This window comes from Chamaea fasciata, unplaced genomic scaffold (assembly GCF_029207755.1).
Source record: "Chamaea fasciata isolate MVZ Bird 193981 ecotype frontalis unplaced genomic scaffold, bChaFas1.0.hap1 SCAF_4, whole genome shotgun sequence".
Taxonomy (NCBI): Eukaryota; Metazoa; Chordata; class Aves; order Passeriformes; family Sylviidae; genus Chamaea; species Chamaea fasciata.
This window is the reverse complement of record NW_027094089.1, coordinates 17,340,259-17,359,603: the sequence shown is the minus strand read 5'-3', so window position 1 is coordinate 17,359,603 and position 19,345 is coordinate 17,340,259. Positions and strand designations below refer to the sequence as shown.

The 19,345-nt window shown below is 43.7% G+C and overlaps 1 protein-coding gene and 1 long non-coding RNA gene across 12 annotated transcripts in view; one reads left to right on the top strand and one right to left on the bottom strand.

Moving 5' to 3' along the window:
• Positions 1-19,345, bottom strand: part of CELF4 (CUGBP Elav-like family member 4) — a 698,573-nt gene that overhangs the window by 81,724 nt on the left and 597,504 nt on the right. The window lies entirely within an intron of this gene.
• Positions 691-10,512, top strand: LOC136288111 (uncharacterized). Of its 2 annotated transcripts, none has more exons than XR_010720485.1 (3): positions 691-828; positions 958-3,157; positions 10,427-10,512. It is a non-coding gene; the product is annotated as an uncharacterized lncRNA (long non-coding RNA). The 2 variants fall into 2 exon arrangements; XR_010720484.1 differs by lacking the exon at positions 10,427-10,512 and adding an exon at positions 3,439-4,065.

Genomic DNA, 19,345 nt, shown 5'->3' with positions numbered 1-19,345 from the left:
CACTCTTTAGCAGTTATTATAAAACCAAAGCGGGAGAGGAGAGGAGAGGAGAGGAGAGGAGAGGAGAGGAGAGGAGAGGAGAGGAGAGGAGAGGAGAGGAGAGGAGAGGAGAGGAGAGGAGAGGAGAGGAGAGGAGAGGAGAGGAGAGGAGAGGAGAGGAGAGGAGAGGAGAGGAGAGGAGAGGAGAGGAGAGGAGAGGAGAGGAGAGGAGAGGAGAGGAGAGGAGAGGAGAGGAGAGGAGAGGAGAGGAGAGGAGAGGAGAGGAGAGGAGAGGAGAGGAGAGGAGAGGAGAGGAGAGGAGAGGAGAGGAGAGGAGAGGAGAGGAGAGGAGAGGAGAGGAGAGGAGAGGAGAGGAGAGGAGAGGAGAGGAGAGGAGAGGAGAGGAGAGGAGAGGAGAGGAGAGGAGAGGAGAGGAGAGGAGAGGAGAGGAAAAAAAAAACCCTGTAGCCCAAATTCCCCTGCATTTCTGTCGAAGGCTGGGTGACTTTTAATTTTTCTTTAGATCACATGATGCAGGTATTGATCCTTCCCCAAATCACACACTTAATTGCAGCTCATCGACAAATGAATATTTTAATGCATACATTTCCTGCTAATTATCACCTGGACCAGTTCTTAATTAGATTTCAACACTCATTTAATTAACCTTGATCCAAGAGACTGTTTGGTAACTTGCATCTAATGATTTAAACCTATTTGCATCTGTATTGGAGGGAGGCACTGGTCCACAGCAGATTGGGCTGTTCAGAGCTGCTGTTGTGATTTGCAGAGCAGAGCCTGCATCATGATGGGCTCAATGCAGGATGGAGGATTTTGAAACTGAGTAAGGTGAGAGTGTATTCATCTCTGCAGAAGGGGTTTTGGGGACGTGACCTGCTCTTGTTGGCATGATAGAGAAGTGTAAATAAGTTGGTGTCTTCCTTCTCCTTTTCTTTCAATCTCTATTTTCCCTGGAAGTCTTAGGGCCAGAGAACTGCCTCAGGCATTGGCTGATGCTTCACACTGTTGAAAACCAAGCTATTATTGTAGATGGCATCATGAAAACATGGATAACTTTCACATGAAGTGCTTGCCCCTGGAGTGTTCTTCTCTTCTGATGTGAGTCATAGTGACTGCACAGCAGCTGTTTGACCCAATGGGATCTCATCTTCCCTGCTGAGAGATGTTTTTCTGGGTTGCCTGTCGCAGCAGGACTTCAGGCCTCTTTGAACAGGCCATTTGCAAATAGATGCAAGCTAGACCACACACTACAAAGAAAGAAGAGAAGAAGAAGAGGTTTTACTAGTTCTCTGTAATGAGATGTGCATGTAAGCGGTTAAAGGCTGTAGAGATGCTGCATTGCTCTTGAATATGAAGACTGACCTTGGGACTGATGCTTTCAGTCTGTGGCTTCTCATGTACAGCTCTTTCATGTGGCCCAAAGGAAATCAGACAGTAAACTGTATCAGATCAGCCAGTGCAGGACTTTTAACACTGGAACCAAATATTGCTGTTCATATACAGCAGAACAAGGCTACTTTCTACTCTAGTGACTTCTACTAATCTCCTGGATAACAATAGAAATGACTCAGAATGGGCCAGATTTTCCATAGGGTAGAAATGCTGCAGCCCTTCATCTGGACTATTTATTGCTTCTGCGAGGAGTTAAACCATGGTGTAAATCAGCTGTTGTCTGCTGACAAAGGCAATAGGTCCTGTCTGCTCTGTCATTTACTAGTAATACATAATCTCCTTGCACTCTCTGATTCCTGGACTGGACCTCATGTTTTGTTAAACCCCATGAGAGTTACACTGGGTAAGTCAATAACGTTTCAAGTGTACTTCTGCATTTTTTGGAGGAAAGGACCTGTTCATTTCTCTACCCTGCAGACCCACAGTTAGAAGATACTATCATGAAAGTGAGCATTCCTGCTGGTGCCTCTGCAATAGGCTGCTCGCAATTGGACTTTATCTCTTTTCCCATCAAATCAACATCCTTTTTCAAGTGCTTTGATATCTGCTGATGAAAAGAATGATAAGGGCTAAGTATTATTGTGCTTTTCCTATTCTCTCTTGGGCCAGCAAGTCTACTTAGTACGACTATCTTTCTTCCCATCCCCCTCCCACGCATGGTAATGAATTGCTCTCCTTAGTCAGCAGAGCCAAGCTACTCTCTAGGTTGGTGAGGCAAGGGAAAAGATGGAGGAAAAATCACTCTGCACCACACTCACTTTGTAATCCCTAATCAGAGTCCTCTGTGAGAAAAACTAATTTCCCAGCCTGTCTTGACGTGTGAAATAAAGTCATTCTTGAAAACAGGAGCTTGACAGGTCGCTTGTGAAATTTCATATTCAGCTAAAAATAAAATATACATCCATTGATATTTCATTTAAAGGCAAAGGCAAACAAATCTATTGCCTGGTCGTTGGAACTTTTTCCCATTAGATGGGGTCTTCCAAATGGAGTGTATGCACAAATTAAGTAAAAGCATTTTAGGAAGCCAAACATTACTGTCTAGCAGGAGAGAAAGATCACAGAATCACAGAAACAACTAGGATGGAAAAGACCTTTGAGATAATTAAGTCCAACCTATGACTTAACACCACTGTGTCCACTAGACCATAACACTGAGTGCCACATTCAGTCTTTTCTTAAACGCCTCCAGGAACAGTGACTCTACAACCTCCCTGGGCAGCCCATCCCAATGCCTAATCATCCTTTCTGTGAAGAAATTTCTCTTAATGTCCAACCTAAACCTTGCCCAGAGCAGCTTAAGACTGTGTCCTCTTCTCCTACTGCCTGAGAGGAGAAACCAACCCTCCCATGGCTACAGACTCCTGTCAGGGAGTAGTAGAGAGTGATATAGAGGTTCCCCCTGAGCCTCTTCTTCTCCAGGCTTCCAAAAGAGCCTGGGTTCCTCAGACACTCCTCATAGGACTTATGCTGTAGGAGAAGGGAGTATAGGTGACCGTGCCCCTGATAAGTAACAGCTGTGTTAATTATCCAATACAGCCTTGCCCCTAATGAGTCACAGCTATATCCAATACAGGTAAGAGAGATAAAAGGGAGTGGGGTAGATGATGAGGGGCAATTATGAAGGAGGAGGAACCTTAAGGAAGAGGGAATGAGAGCATCATGAAGAAGAAGGCTCCTGAGGAGAGAGAATCACAGCAGTGAGGTCAGTCTGAGTCTGTTGTTGGAACCTGCAGCCATAGTCTAGCTAGGTAAAAGCCTGCATTCAGAGTCTGCAAACTAATACACGCAGTCATAGCTTAGCAGGAAATAACCAGCAGTCAGAGGCTTCAAGGGAAACCTACAGTAGGCGTTTGCTACAGCCAGAGTCAGGGAATAGTTGGAGTCAGGATGGCAAAGGTGTAAAGAGGAATAAACCAGGACCCTTTTCATGCCATGATAAACAAGAACTCTGTGTCTTGGCTCATTTCTATCCTCTAACAACAGGGCTGCTGCAACATTATGGTACCCTTCACCAGCTTTGTTGCTCCTCTCTGGGCACACTCCGGCATCTCAACATCCTTCCTAAACTGCGGGGCCAAGAACTGGACACAGTATTTAAGGTGGAGCCTCACCAGTGCCAAGTATGGAGGAAGAAAGACTTCCCTGGTCCTGCTGGCCACACTATTCCTGCCTGATACAGGCCAGGCGCTATTTGTCTTCTTGGCTACCTGGTCACTTTGCTGGCTCATGTTCAGTCAGCTGTCAACCAGAACTCCCATATCTCTTTCTGCCTGGCTGCTAACGAGCAACTGTTTCTAGCCTATAGCACTGCAGCAGGGTGTTGTGGCCAAAGTGCAGGACCCGGGACCCCGTCCATTGTTGGAATCAACCCACCTCTTCAGTCTGTCGTGGTCCCTCTGCAGAGCACTCCTACCCTTCAACACTCCCCCTCAACTTGGTGTCACCTGCAAGTTTGTTGATGGTGGACACAACTCCCTCATCCAGATCATCAATAAAACAGGACTGGGCCCAACACTGATCCCTGGAGGACACCACTGGTGACTGGCTGCTGGCTGGATGCAGCACCATTCCCCGCCACTCTCTGGGTCCAGGCATCCAGCCAGTTCTTAATCCAGCAGAGTGCTCCTGTCCAAGCTGGTGTTTTCTTTCACTGCCAGATTTTCCAGGAGTATGCTGTGGGAGACAGTGTCAAATGCCTTGCTGAAGGTGGGACAAACACATCCACAGCCTTCTCCACATCCACCAGATAGGTCATCTGGTCATCAAAGGAGATCAGCCTGGTCAGGTAGGACCTGTCCCTCCTAAACCTGTTGAAGTACAGGGCATTCCTCTGGGTGCCCTGGGAGGCCACAGACCTCGGCAGAGAGGTTTGGAACTTCAGCAAGAGGGTCTTGCATCTGTACAGTGAGGTTTTGGAGCTGTACAGGGGTGTTGTAGTAGACCCTGGCACAGAGCCTAGGAGGACACTGCTTTTGACTTCAGTTCGTGGGAACAGCTTCCAACATTGAGAGAAGAATTACAAACCACAAAGGTGTGAAAGCAGTAGTTTAGCTTAGCATAGGGTGAAAAATCATGTAGTTTTGAGTTTTTAGGACAAGAAGGAGGATTTAGGGTGGTGCCCTGAGTTCTTCCTTCTTCTCCCCTGGCCTCCATCTTCTGGTGATGGTGGCACAAAGTAGTTTAAGGAGATTGGGTCAGAGTAGAGTTGACCCCTTTAGTATTGGTGATAGGTATTGGAACTTAACTGTAAACAGGTGATATATAATTTTCTGTATAAAGGGACTGCGATGTTCCACTGCAACAGGAGTCGCTGCCTAGCTGCTGTTCAGATCTCGGCTGGGCGGGGAGAACATTTTGAGATATTGTGATGAATGAGAATTGTTATGGAGTTATAAGTTGTTGGTTATAGAGTTGTAATGTTTAGTTAAAATCAGTTCAAGAGTTATAATGCTGCTTGTTAATTACCAAAAGGCAGTTTTTGTCCACTCTGTATCCCTTACCCCAAGATCCCACTTACCTAATTCCGTCGCCTTTCCGTTGGGTCAAGCCATTGCTGCTCCCTGGCATCACTGCTCTCCATTTCTGCTGCTGCTCTACCTGCCTGCACCCAGCCTGTCCACTGCCCTCCCCTGCTTGCTCCACTTCCTACTTCCTGTCGGATCCTCTTCCTACTTCCTGCTGACAACCGGCCTGTCAGTCAGGCTGCTGCTGCCACCCTTATGGGGATTAAAAGAGCCCAGCTGCATGATGGGACCATATCGACACCAAGAGCTCCTGGCCGAAACGAGCCAACTCAGAACTTAAATCTGCAAGGACAGCACTGGACTGACCACACCCAAGGGTATTTATGCCGAGGGTATTCATAGACAAGCTCTTGTATATCACCATAACTTAAAAAGTATTTAAAGAGCAAGACACCCCTGGACTCTAGGAGCTAAGAAGAGTACCTGGGAACCCCTGTGAGATGAGAACTTCCACTCTGCAGTGCAGCCAGCAAAGTGGATTGCACCTCCTGCTCAGTGGTGCGGACAAAAGGGAGCAGCGGTGGCGTAGGCCACCCCTCGAGACCCCTGGTTATTAATAAAGGCATTTAAAGGAGGAAAGTGTGTCTCCTGCCATTTTTAACAATATGAAATAATAAACAACACAAGAAATTAAGAAAACAAGACCTTGAAGGCTCTGCTTCTTTCTTGTGACCTGGCTCAGGGCTTTCAGAGGTAAAAAAACCTCTTAACCACCTGAATCTTGGGTGAAGAACCAAACCTGAGATAAACCCATGCTGGCTGGGTCTCAAACCTCAGCCATCTTGTAGATCCCATGTGATTGCACTCAAGATGATCTGCTCCATAATCTTGCTGGGGACCAAAGTCAAGCTGACATGCCTGACAGGTGTTTTTCTAGACCCTTCTTCCAGCCCTTCTGATAGATGCATGTCACATTGGCACCTCCAGTCGTCTGGCACCTCCCCAGTGAGCCAGGACTGATGAGAAATGATTGTGGTGGTTTAGGACAGATGTGAGGCTAGGGATGGACTCTGGCTGACCAATAGGAGTGTTCTCCAAGCCTCTGGAGAACCCAGGCTTAAACCAGAGATCCCAGGTAACTTGACCCTTTTTCCTGCTTCTGGCCAGAGAAGGTAACACAGCTCTGAAGAGAGGCCCAGGCCTCGCAGCTTCCCGTGCTGTGGGGACCCGGCCCTAGGTCTGGCTGTCTCTCTGGGCCCTGCATCGGCTGCCAGGGGTGGGGGTGAGGCTGCAGATGAGACCCCTGACTGCCCCAGCTGCTCTGAATGGTGTGTCTTCCCCCCACCCCCTCCCCCCATCGGCCCCACTGGTGCAGCCTTGAAGTCAGCTCCTGCCCAGAGAAAAGAAGACCTGGGTAAATTTAAGTCTTTCTTGGCACAGATGAGATTTCCAAAGCCCTAACTTTTTCCTTAAAGAGGAAGAGAGATGGTCAAATTAAAGACATGTGAAAGGAAAATATGGAGACCTCAAAGTCAGTAAAGGAAGAGTGACTTTTTATGGATAAAATGACAAGTTGCCTTGGTTCTAGGCTAAAAATTTCCTATGAGTTATGGTAACAGGCTATAATATGAATATGCTAGATTATGAATAACCCTTTAAATCGTGGACAATATAAATTGGACAGATGATTAGTGGATTCTTTGAGCAAAAGTGTTGGTGATTTACTGAGTGAATATTGAATTAGAAGTTGTGATTTGGGTGGTCCTATGAGAGGTTTGAACAGACACAGATGAGAAGAAGCCTCCTGTGCCAGCAAAAGAAGTGAGAAGACATCTCTGTTCCCTGAATTGGAAAATCCTTTGCCTTTGAAGTTGCCTGTCTTTAAAAAGTGCCACCCCAATATATATGTGTGAGTCTACGACCCATGTGTGTAGTCACGGGAAAGGCTACATGATGTAAGAGTGTCCTGGGTTGAAGTATATTCTATCACCATCTTCATGAACTGTTGAAACCAGGTGAGGCAGTGCTCCCTGCCTCCTCCACTCTGGCTTATCTTCTGTTAATGGGCCATCAGCACCTTTGCTACACAGCTCACAGACGACCCCCTCCTGGACTACCTCCTGTTAATGGGCCCATCAGGCCTTATCACATGACTCACCATCCCATTGTGAGATGCTCCGCCCAGAGGGAGGAACCAAGCATTCCAGCCTGGATATAAGCTGAGACTCTGAACACCAGAGCAGCGCTTACCCACTGGATTCCCAAAGGACCCGAGCTACCAGACCTTTCTACAGGATCACTGCTTCAGGAAGACCACCTCATCTGGACTGCTTCCATCACTACGCTCAGGTTGTATTCTGACTCTGTCAGTGGTCTTTTGTATTATTGCATCTATTTTTTTTTTTACTTTCTTTTCTTTTTTTCCTATTAAATTGTATCTCTGACTTGGAGCCTCTCATTTGTTTTGCTTTCAAACCACTACAAGGAGGTTCCACAACTGCAGAAGTTTCCTGGGCGGGCTACTTTTGTGTGAGTTAGAAGCCACAGACTCTTTCTCTTGTTAAAAGTTACCAAACAATAGGAAGGACATCTGTCTCTCAAAGACTGAATAAAAACCTGTTTTATAGGTGGTACTGACCTGAAGTTCTGAGTTTTGACTCTTTACATTATTTGTAGAAAATGAAGTTTGTGGTAGGAGAAAAGGTTGGTTAAAAAATTCATGTGTGTTTTTTTCTTTTCCTTTGCTTTTCTTAGTGTGTGTTAATCAAATCTGTCTCTTTATCTTAAATTGAGGCCTGTTTTGCCTTTTTTCTCCCAAAAATCCTATTTCCCAGTTGGCAAACAAAATTCGGCAAGCATGAAACGATCATGTAAATGGTGCCATGACTCGAATAAGCGAACCAAAACCACTACAATGATGGAACGTGGCTTGGCAAGCTCTTCTGCCAGCTCCCTTCTCACTTTAGGATGGATCCCATCTGGTCCCATAGACTTGTGAGCACCTAGGTGGATCAGCATGTCTTTTACTGCTTCTGCTTGGATTGCAGGGGGGGCTGTACTGCTTCCCATCCCCCTTCTTCTAGCTCAAGTGTCCAATTGCTTCTCCCTAGAACAATATTCTTAGGAAATGTTCTGTGATGGTATGGCCTTGCAGAATATATGCCTGAATTTCCTTTTCCTGCCAGCCCTACAAATCTGCTCTGATTCAGTAGGTTACTAATCTCCACAGATGGTTCGACACCTTTTTCCTTCAAAACTGATGAATCTGGACCCAATATGCTGAAGTCATAAATTGTGTTTCACTTTAAGCTTAGTGAATCTCTTGCTGGAGGCGAACATACAATTAAGTACTTTAACACAATGGTGTCTCGTGGAGGTGGACCTTTACATCTTTGTTAGCTCAAATGTAGCCAGGTAAAAGTTCTGGGCCAAAAATATTTAAAAAAAAATTATATTGAAGTTCCAGTGGCTAAAGCTCTTAAGTATAAGAGATCTGAATGTGCAGATCCTAAAAAATACCTTCCAAACTGTCAGCCATGAACACAAAGATGCTTAAATGAGTAGGTGCTGCTGGATGCTCCTCTTTTAGGCAATGACTGTATTCCTAATTGTCACAACAGAAATAGTTTTGCTTGTGGTGGAAATTTTGCCTTAGCCCTCCCTTATTAACTCTCAGCAGAGCTGGGAGGATGCTGACCTTCAGCAAGACAATGAGGGTAATATTTCCATGCAGGGATCCTTGATGTTAAGGCCCAAAAGCCAAAAGAGGATTTCTTTGCTTTGGGGTCTCTCATCTCAGGCCATTTGGCATGATGTCCCCTAAGTATGAAAACAAATTTGGAATTTTTTTGGAAATGCCTAGGCAGCTCTATTGACAAGAGGGCTGCTGAATTAGACAGTGGGGTTTGACCCCAACCTGGGATTTTAGGCAAGCAAAAATGAAACTACTGTCCAATTAAGCTGTAGAGCAGTGGGAATTTCAGCTAGGCAGTAATTACCCAGGCTGGAAGGTGACCAAAAGACCAGGACTAACATCCCTCTCATCTTGTGAAATATGTTATTTTTCTGCACTCAGGGCTTCAATTTCATGTCTCATCTGAAAGATGAGTAGGACAGCAGTCACTAGGAGCTATTTCCACTGTACAGTCCTGAGAGCTGGCTTAGATACTCTTGAGAGTGACAGAGATGGAGAGGGGAAAGGAGGCATTCATCCAGGACTGTAGTGATGGACCCTTTGATAATGCTGCTCCCTCAGTAGAGAAGATTCTTCATGCAATGTCTAAGCAGAGAGAGTTGCTGCAGGTACTTCGCTTCACAAGTCTCCAGAGCTGTTAATTTATTTGGAGTGGAAGCTTGATTTAGGTTTTATTTGCCCATGCCCTACTTACCAGGTGTCTCTCAGAGCTAAAGTTATTGCTTTCCACAGGGCAACAGAATCATTGGGTCCTGGTGTCACTGTACCCAATTCTAATTAGGAAGAACTCAATATATAACCCAGGTGTTAGTATCCCTCTTGTATCAAAGCCAGATATCTGAAAAACCTAAACTTAAAAGCAGAGCTCTTCAAGCACTTCTGTATTTTTCAGCTCAGTCTATGAATGATAAAAATCCTCACAAAATCATTCACCTTCCTTAATGCATTATGAAGTGGGAGGTATTGTAACACTCAAGACTAGAAATTCTTTCTTGATATTTAGGACTGTGAAAGCAGTAAATAATTATTTTTTTTCTATTTGAAGAAAAACATAAAATCCAGAACCCAATAGAAAATGTTATATATTTCCCCCTTACAATAAGAGCAATATGGTTTGAAAGATGTGTTTAGTTCTGTAGTAACTAAAAATATACTTCCCCTTAAAATGTCCTTACACACATCCCCCCCACCTCCCCCCCCCCAAAAAAAAAGTTCAATATAATTACTATTAAGAACATATTTGGTAGCAGCAGTATAGAGCCCTTTGAATGATCTTTCAGTTAAACAAGCAAGGATGAAAATAAAAGAAGTGGAATTATTACAGAATCATATAGTGAATTGACTATTGTCAAAGCAAAGTAGCATATCAACAAGCTATGAGATCCTGATGCTTCAGGACTCTGCTCACAAGAGCTCCTCACCTCTTTGACAGCTCAGGACGGGGACATGAACAGCGTATGATGACTTGGGAATAAAAAAAAAAATAAAAAGAGATAGAAGGGCTGGCAAGCTGGGCAGATACATTTCAGCTGTTCATATGACATAAAAGAACATTTCCATGGCACTGCATTGCCAACAGCCTGAACATGGCTGTGCCTCCCAGATCCCTGACATGCTGCAAGACTCCAGGCTATTGTGTAAACCATGTTGCTCAACTGAAATGGTAAAAGATTTGGATTTTTGCAGCATGTTTAAACTGAAGATCTCCAAGCACTGTCCAGCCATGGGCTGGACCAGATGAGCTTTAAAAGTTGCTTCTAACCCAAACTTTTCTATGATTCCACAGTTAATTGAGAAAATATTCTGCTTTCAGGAAGGTGCCACCCATGCTTTAATACAGAGAAACAGATGGTCAACTGAAGCTATGAAATGGCGTAAATTCAGTGAAGCTCTCCTGGGTTATCGTGGAATAAGAAGGTTTATGTTGAAGGGTCTGCCCTTGCTGCATTCCACTCCACTAAGACTAAAACGTGCCATCTTCACAACCACTATTCCTGTGAGCACCAACCAAATAGACCTTTGGAATGGGAAATCAAGTCTGCTCTTCTATGTGATTTCACTTGGCACTGGACAGCTGAGGCAAAGATATTGGTGTCTTGTAGGATGCTTCACATTCATGAATATGTGTGAGCTTCAATTGAGAGTCTTATTTGAAAATCATTGTTTTGATTCTTTGAAGACCTCTTTGTCCTCTAAAAACTAATTTTGAACTTTGCAAAATCCATTGAGATAATAGCTACTGCATCACCATGCTGTGTTTTGGATAAGGATAGCATTCTACTGCTTACTAAGATCTTTCTGTTTTCCTCACAAGAATGTGTTATCAGTCCTAAACACACACCTGAGCAAAGCTGGGAAGAAGTGAATTAAAGGGAAAAAATGAGAAGCGTTCAGAGTGATTTAATGCTGATCCAGAGCCTACTTAACTATGTAGGAAATTCTCACTGATATAAATGAGGCTTAGATCAAAAGGTACAGGACGAGAAAAGGAGGAAGAAAGAGAAGACCCCAAAGTGAGCAGAGGAAGTAAAGACAATGCTGGTATCTCTAATCCTTTTTAGAGGAAAGTGGTGATGCCCACTGGAGCTACCTCCAATAGGCCAGGAACTCTCCTGGCAGGCAGGGACAGTTTCATGTCTCCCAAGCTGGAGGCTTATCAGTGGCTCCAATATCCCAGGAAAGTCATTGCTTGTGAATTATTTTAGCTACTCAAATCCTAATCTCACACAGATTACATGAGAGTTGAGTGGAGTAAGAATTGCAGGGGCTGCTGTTATCAGCAGGACCTGGGCAACTCTCAGCAGTGGCATGATCCTGTTCCTGCTTTCCCCTGGCCACCTCCACAGCTGCTGATTTAATGTCCAGCTCCCCTTGGACCTATGAAGGGATGGCTGGGTTTCAATTACATATTTTTTTTCCCCAGAATGAGGTAATGTGGCTCACAAGCAGTTGTCACTTGTATCCTGTTTGGAGGTGGGGAATGTTGTGGATCAGAGGGAGCAAAGAAGCCCAGGGAAGATGTCCAGTGATGTCTGTCATGTCCCACAAGTCACTTCAGTGTTCTGCTGGATGATTGTTTGGTTTTGGAGATGAAACCAGAGAAGTGAAGGCCATCTTTGGTGCCAGCATGATTCACACCCTGAGTCAGGCAGCCAGGCTGCCTGGATTTCTGCTCTGGGACCCAGAAAAATGATTAATTAGTTAATTTATGAAACTATGGGAGACGCAGGGAATGCAGTCTTACAATTTTACTTTTTATAGGAAGAAATAAGGGAAATTATGGCAACAGTGGGAAACTGCTGTCCCAAAGCTTGTAGAATCAGCAGTCTTGATGGTGATGGTGGGATGGGATCTATCTATCTATCTATCTATCTATCTTTATTCCCCCCCATCTAGAGCCCACTGCCCAATGAAAAGGAAAGATGAGCTATCAAGAGTCACTGGACTTTGGTGGTAGAAATGGCTGCAAACACATGTAGGTATTACATGTCCACTGCTTTTTTCACCCTAAAGGACAACACACACCTTTATAAATGTTGTTTAAGTAGCATATTCAAAAAATCATTAAATACTGGAAAGAGGGCCAGGCCTGCTGCTGGTGACTTATTAATGGGCTCCTAAGGTGTTACTGTTTTTCAATAGGAGTGGATGTGCTCTGCTTTGCCCTGAGTTAAACAAGACAGTCTCTGTGTTGCACAACAACTTTGCAAGGAATGTGTGTTATTTAGAGATTTCAAGATAACGGAAAAGAAAATAAAAAAGGGTCAGAGTCGACATCTCCATTTTCACCCATCAACTTCTCTAACAAAAATCGTGTAAAACCAGGCGTCAGCCTTCTGCATTAATTTGGACAGGTGGACTAGCAGTGATGGTACCTCGCTCTGCCCTACACTTTTTGACTTTGGGCAACTAACTTTCAGCCAAACTCAGGTATGAGTCATGAAGGTCACTTAGATGCTGGAGTTTCATCAACTTCATCCTGGATTACCTCTAAAAATCTCCTCTTTATGTTTCTGTGGTCATGTAAAAGAAAAGTCTAATGGATTTTCCACTACCTATTTTAGTTTCAAGAAGACGAGGCTCAAGGGAAGAACTTATGGCTATGATTACCTGAAAAGAGATTATAGAGTGGTGGGGCTGGTCTTTCCTACTATGCCTGCAGTGGAAGATCAGAGGAAATAGCCTTTAGCTGAGAAAGGAGAGATCCAGACTAGATATTAGGAAAAAAAAAAAAAAAAAAAAAAAAAAAAATCACTATTAGAGTTGTCAGACCTTGGAATAGTTGCCCTGGTGGAGTCACCATCCCTGGAGGTATTTGTTTAAGAGGCATCTGGACCTGGGTGATGTGGTTTAGGAGTTACAAAGTGGTTTAGGAGTTGCTGGGTTGATAGTTGGACTTAAAGATCTTTTCCAACTTTGATGATTCTATGATAGTGTGATTCTATTTACCCTGACAGCCTGAGGGGTTCAGTGACTGTGTCTCTACTGACTTACACAATGTGGCTTTTATTAATTGAGAACTTGAGTCTGTGCTGGAATCTCAATGAGAGTAAATTCTGTTGGTAAATAAATACTCTCAATTGTTGTCTGTTTATACTATGGGTTTGTCTATGGTTCTATTTATATTTTTGTGATGTTTTGAAGACATTTTTGGGAAGTCAGGGGGTGAATTAAAGGCTTCAAGTTTGATGCTCTTAATTCTGTACTTCCCAGATATCAATAAATATTAAGATTTAGATTCTCAAGTGTCCACTGGTTATTACTTCTCTACTGGAGCCAAGAACAAGAACTACTGTCACTTAGCTAAGAAGAGGCTAAACATATAGATTAATTATGTAAAAGACTGGTTCACTCCCATACATTGTGTTATTATTTCTTTTGCTTCTCTCTTGTGTATTATCTATTAAAGAGACATTTAGATGATCTTGATCTAACTGCAGGCATTTTAGGCATCAATTCTAAACCCTCAGCTACTCAAGACAGTCAGGTCCTAGACCCTCTCCATCAACTGTAACAAAAGTATGGATGACCTTGAAATTTTATACTTTAACTGACACTTTGAAGTAATTCATCCAGCCAGGTTAACCCTGGCCTTTAGTTAGCAAACTGCTGAGTGTAGGAACTGTCCCTGTCAGAGGTTTTTATGGTGATTAGCACATAGCAATTTTCTCTAGGTACAACAGTAACCACATCTCCAACAGTAGCAGTCTGAGGGGATGTCTACTAGAGTTTCTGGGAGGATGAAAATAATGTTCTAGTTAATGTGAGACCTGAAAACATGAAGCTGTGGCTCCACGCAAATCTGGCTCACAGATTTGGATGACTTCCTGAAGAATGTGTCTTGCTGGAAACGGAACCCACTGCAGGCTTTAAACAGCAGCCTAACTACCCCAACTTTGTGGAAATGACAAACCCTACTGAGCACTAAAGGCTGCCATGAGCCTGAGGGGAGGAGGGGAGTGTGCAGCTGGATGTGTGTGCATATTTGCAAAGACGGAAGGAGCGATGAGGAAAGTTTCTCCTATGAAAGAAATGATCTAATTTGAAGCAAGTCCCTCATGGGAAGAGCTGTGACAGAGGCTGCTCTGCTCCTGTTAATTTTCACAGTGCAGCTGTCAGCGGGTCTGTAAATAGTACTCTGCGAAGGCAACGCTTCCTATCCACACATCAACCATTCAATTAACAGAAGAACAGAAGAAGGAAATAAAGTGCACCACAGCCTTCTATCACGGCTTTGATGTTTTCCAGCAATTTATGAAAGTGTACACAAATCTAATTACAAGCTCCACTGCTTCCCATTTACATGGAGCTCCTCAAGTTCAAAGCTGTTTATATCAAAATAATTGTTAAAAACACCTCAGCTGATCTACGGCATTGTGGCCCCCCACTCACCAGAGCCACCAGGCTGCTCCTCCCAGGGAGTTCCTGCCAACTCAGTGCTTTGGTGCAGTCTGCTCCTGCAAAATCTGCTTCCCCACCACCCCGTGAGCGTAGCACCCAGGCTGCAGCTTCATCATGCCCACAAAGGCCCATTTCCCTCTTTTTCTCCACCTGCTCAGAGCTCCTTTTGCAGACTTAACACTGCTTTCCCCTCCACCCCTAATTCACCTAAATATTCCTCTGCTGTGTTGGTGAGGGGTGAGTACAGCTGCTCAGCTGGTTTCCACAGTGGGGCTGTGTCTGAAGGCAGCTTCACAGAGCTTTGCGAAGTCGTAGCTGCACCGTGGGAATGCACAGCAAAAACAGCAGCAGTCATTAGTGTGAGCTGGGGGTGGTTTCCTTGGTGGGGTGCCTGAGCATGTAAAGCTACGAAGATGAGAACCACTACCCCGTTTGCCTCTAGTTTGAAAGAGGTCACTGCACAGGACAAAGACACTTGTAATTCTTGGTTTTATTCCAACATCCCTGCCAGGGTATTGGAACTAGTTGATCTTTAGGGCCCCTTACAACCCAAACCATTCTGTGATTCTATGATTCTTGGGGCAGTTTTTGATAATTTCATATTTAATTCTTTCTTATCTGATAAGCCAAATTGGAGACAAATTCCTTTAGCTTAAATTATGGAAGAAAATCTCCTATGGTATGAGGGAATAGACAGTACATTGTCTAGTGACAGAAGACAATTCTTTCACCTGACCATTACCTGTGTTTGGCTGGGAGTTTTTTTACTGTGTGTGGACTTCCAAAGAACATCATGGACAGAGGCTCAAAATCAACCTCATTCAAGGTGTTATGCCATTCATATTTTCTTGCTTAATAAAAAGAGTAAAGTACAACAACTAGAGATCAAATCCATATGTCATTTAACAACACTGAGCAATAATTGCACAATTTGATATAGTTGGTGGTTCCTGGACAGAGATTTGAATTTGGTTTTGACGTTTGTGTTGATAAGAGCTGCATGAAAAAATATTTAAATGAAAGCCTTCAAGTTAACAAAGTTGTGCATTGCAATAGTACTGTTTTTTTTTCAGAGTTCAGCTAAGCTGAATCTTTCTCTGAAAGGCAGACGTCTGTTCAGTGCTTGTATCCAAATCTCACATTTTCCCTTTTCATAAAACAAGGATTCCATCTGAAAAGTAATTTTCATGGAAAATTTTCAGCCAGCTGTAGACAGACTTGGGATGCTATTTCCTGGATGCAGAGCAAATGCAGTGCTTTGACCAAGGTGCTGTAGACTACTGTAGTAAAAGAAAGAGGATTTGGCCTGTGTGATAGGAGAAGCCACTTTACAGAAGTCTGGAGGTCTTGATGGCCTAAACATCATTAATTAAAGAAAGATATGAAATGAACATTGTGCTGACAATTAGTGTGTTAAGCAAGTTCATAGCACATGTAATGGAACAGCAGTCAGGGGACTCTGCTGCAGGATGCCTGGTTTCTGAATCCCAAATTGTCTTATCTGGGCAACAAACACCCAGGATTTCAGGTCTCCCCACACTGGATGTGAAGTGCTCACTTTAAGCTGCACTGGCTTTATCTTTAGTTTTTAAACAGTATTGGGCCTCTTTTCATTCTAAGTTGCACTTTGGATGAAAAACCACTATTTTGGAGCTGGAGGACCATAGCAAATTGATGCCTAAAATTAGCTAAAAAGCACACTTCTATTTGGGTTTGCCTGTTAGTTAAACAGGTTTCAAAATCTATTTCTGTAAAATAAAATTTCTCCAGAGGTATCTATTTCCCTCTATTGATTATAAGAGAAACTTGGATGATAAACTTAGATGACAACCTCAGACATCAGTTTCTTAACTTCTGGGTGTCTCAAATTAGGTTAGATGAGTCCCACCTCAGGTATTCAATCTAAGTCTGTTATTGAGTTATCCATTGTAGTGGGACAGGCATGCCCAGAAGGTGATATTGCCCATCCTAGCACAGAAAAATGAAGAATGCACAAATCTCTAAAAATGTCTCTCTCTGCTGTCTGCAGGAATCCTAGAAGATGCTTAGAATAGGTCACTTTCAGACTGTTAAAAATAAGTCTAACACATCACACTCTTCCCTTCTTCCCACCGCTGTGCAGGAAATGCACACAGTAACAGTGCTGTTCTACCCCTTCCAGGAAAGAATTCATAACCAAAGAAATTTTGAGTTTTCACAATGGGCAAGATGGTGAAAAGGGTGCAAAAATACTCTATTTTTTAACTCTGTATAGCTTCTGAGTAGGATAATAGTTGCTGTGACTTAAATGTGTGTGATTCTGCCCCTCTACTCCACTCTCGAGACCCATCCTGCAGTACTGCATTCAGCTCTGGAGGCCCAAACATAAGAAGGACATGGACCTGTTGGATCGAGTGCAGAGGAGACCACAAAAATGCTCGAGGCCTGGAGAACCTCTCCTGGGAAGACATGCTTGAGAGAGTTGGTGTTGTCCAGGGTGAAGAGAAGGCTCCAGGGAGACCTTATAGCACCTTCCCATGCCTAAAGGGCTACAGGGGAGCTGAAGAAGGGCTTTTGACAAGGGTCTGGAGTGAAGGTACAGAGGGTAGTGGCTTCAGATTGAAAGAGGGCAGAAATTTGAAGAAATTTATTACTGTTAGGGTGGTGAGGCAGTGGAGCCTGTTGCTCAGAGAAGCTGTGGATGCTCCATCCCTGGCAGTGACCAAGGCCTGCTTGGATAAGGCCTTGATCAACCTGGTCCATTTGAAACTATCTCTACTCCTGCTAATGGACATGTAGATGATCTTTAAGGTCCTTTTCTATCCAAACCATTCTATGATAGTTCAATAAAGTTTTGGGAAGAGTATTTCTGTCTGGGTGGATGGACAAGGCCACACAGATTTGTAGGATGTGTTCTGCAGAATGACTCTTCAACATTTGGCTGTTGCCCAGAAATGAAGACATGGAGAGAAGGAGAAAACCAAGCTGAGGATGATGCCTAGGAAGGAGCATATCTGACAGGTAGAATGATAATATTGTCCACAGTGATTGGGAATGGAAGTGGAGGATAGAAAAGACAGGTTTTGGGTGGAAAAGTTCAAGAGCTCAGTTTTATACATATTGAGCTTGTTCTGACAGCTAAACATCCACCAGGAGATGCTGGAAAGACAGACCAAGATTTTGGGTTGGACAGGAGTCAGTCCTGAGGCAGAGAAATTAGATCTGCAAGCTGTCACTACAGCAATAGCAGCTGACTTGGTGTTGGTAGAAAAGGCTGTTAGGGACAAGGCTTGGATGAGGAAAAGAAGAGAATAATAGGAAGAGACCTGTTTATGTCTCCATATGGATAGGAAACAGAGACAGGAGGGGATGGAGTAATCAAAGCTAAAAGTATAGGACATATATTTGCTGTAAATATATTATAAATACAAGCAAAAATACATGAAGATTATGATCTCTTATAAAGGATGATGCAGAGATCCAGTAAAACACTGTCATAAAGTTGATGAGCTAATAGAAAATGTGATCTAAAAAGACAAAAATGAAGCTCTCTTGACAGGTAGGTATAAAAGGAACTTTGCACCTTCTCAAAAGTAGGGGATTTTGGGTAGCTTATTTCTAAAGGAAATTGATTGTGTAGAAATTGGAAAGATTTAGACTTGGTGGACCCTTAGGAGAAACAGGTGCCTGCATAGAGAAATGGGCTTGTAATGGCTGATGGTCAGGCACTTGTCCAAAATAAGGTCAATTATAAAAAAAAAGAAAAAAAAGAAAAAAAAAGAAAAGAAACTTTCATAAAAGAAAGTTGCCTTTTGAAACTATTAGGCAACATATGTTGTGTGAACAGGAAGTCACAGTAGAGCAATAATGCTGACAGCTGTGGAGAAACAGGAGTCTACTGCAGGAACGAATGGCTTGAGACCTGACAAGAATGATGATGGATGCCCTGCTGGTGGTACACGAGGACAAACCGAGAGATGCTGGAACTGGCTGAACCACAGGAACAACGTTGAGTTGCACTGCAACCGGACAAACAAGGCCAGACCTAGTGGTGAGAGGAATGGAAGGGGGCTGAAGGAAGATGGCAGAAATGCCCCCCCTTCTTCACAAGCACGATGGGCTGCATCGGCATCTCACCACGAGGTGGCTGCATTTCCCTGTGAACGTCCAAATAAGTCCTGAACAACGCTGCACACCCTGAAACACCATGAAAACAAGAATGGGCACAGAGATCCTGGCAGGATTTGGCCTGTCTCATTCGAAGAGCCTTAGAAATTTTGAGCCACTGTGGGAAAAACCTGTTGTGCTCCAGGTCTTCATTGAGTGTTGGCCACTCTGCAGATCTTCACGGGTCTGCAAAGATACGGTAGCAGTGTTGTGCCTCCTTGTAGCTCATGGGAAACACAAGGAAACGCCATGTAACAGCTTATAATGAAGAGGAGGAAATTAATGTCCTCCTCGCTTTTCCTGTGAACTAAGAGTGTATACTGTGAGGTTCAGCCGATCCATGGAAATTTGTGAAGCTGTGGAAAGTTGATTCTGAGTCTGGGATGGGCATCTAGTAAAGGTTAAATTGTGGTGCTTTTTCACACGCCCTGATCTGGTTATTAAAGAATATTTCTATAACAGGTGTTTGAGTCAGATAAGTCAAGAGGACAAATGGTCCCATAAAATTGACCCATGAAGTGGCCAAATTCTCAGGTGTTTTGTATGACCTAAGCGAAGGTGATACCCCAAGGATGGAGTCATAAATTGTTTCCAGGTGGTTGTGAGATGAGTATGTTTTTGTAATCCAAAGTGTTCTGAAAGAAGAAAGGGAAAGGGCTGAGGAACAATGGTTTCAGGTATACTA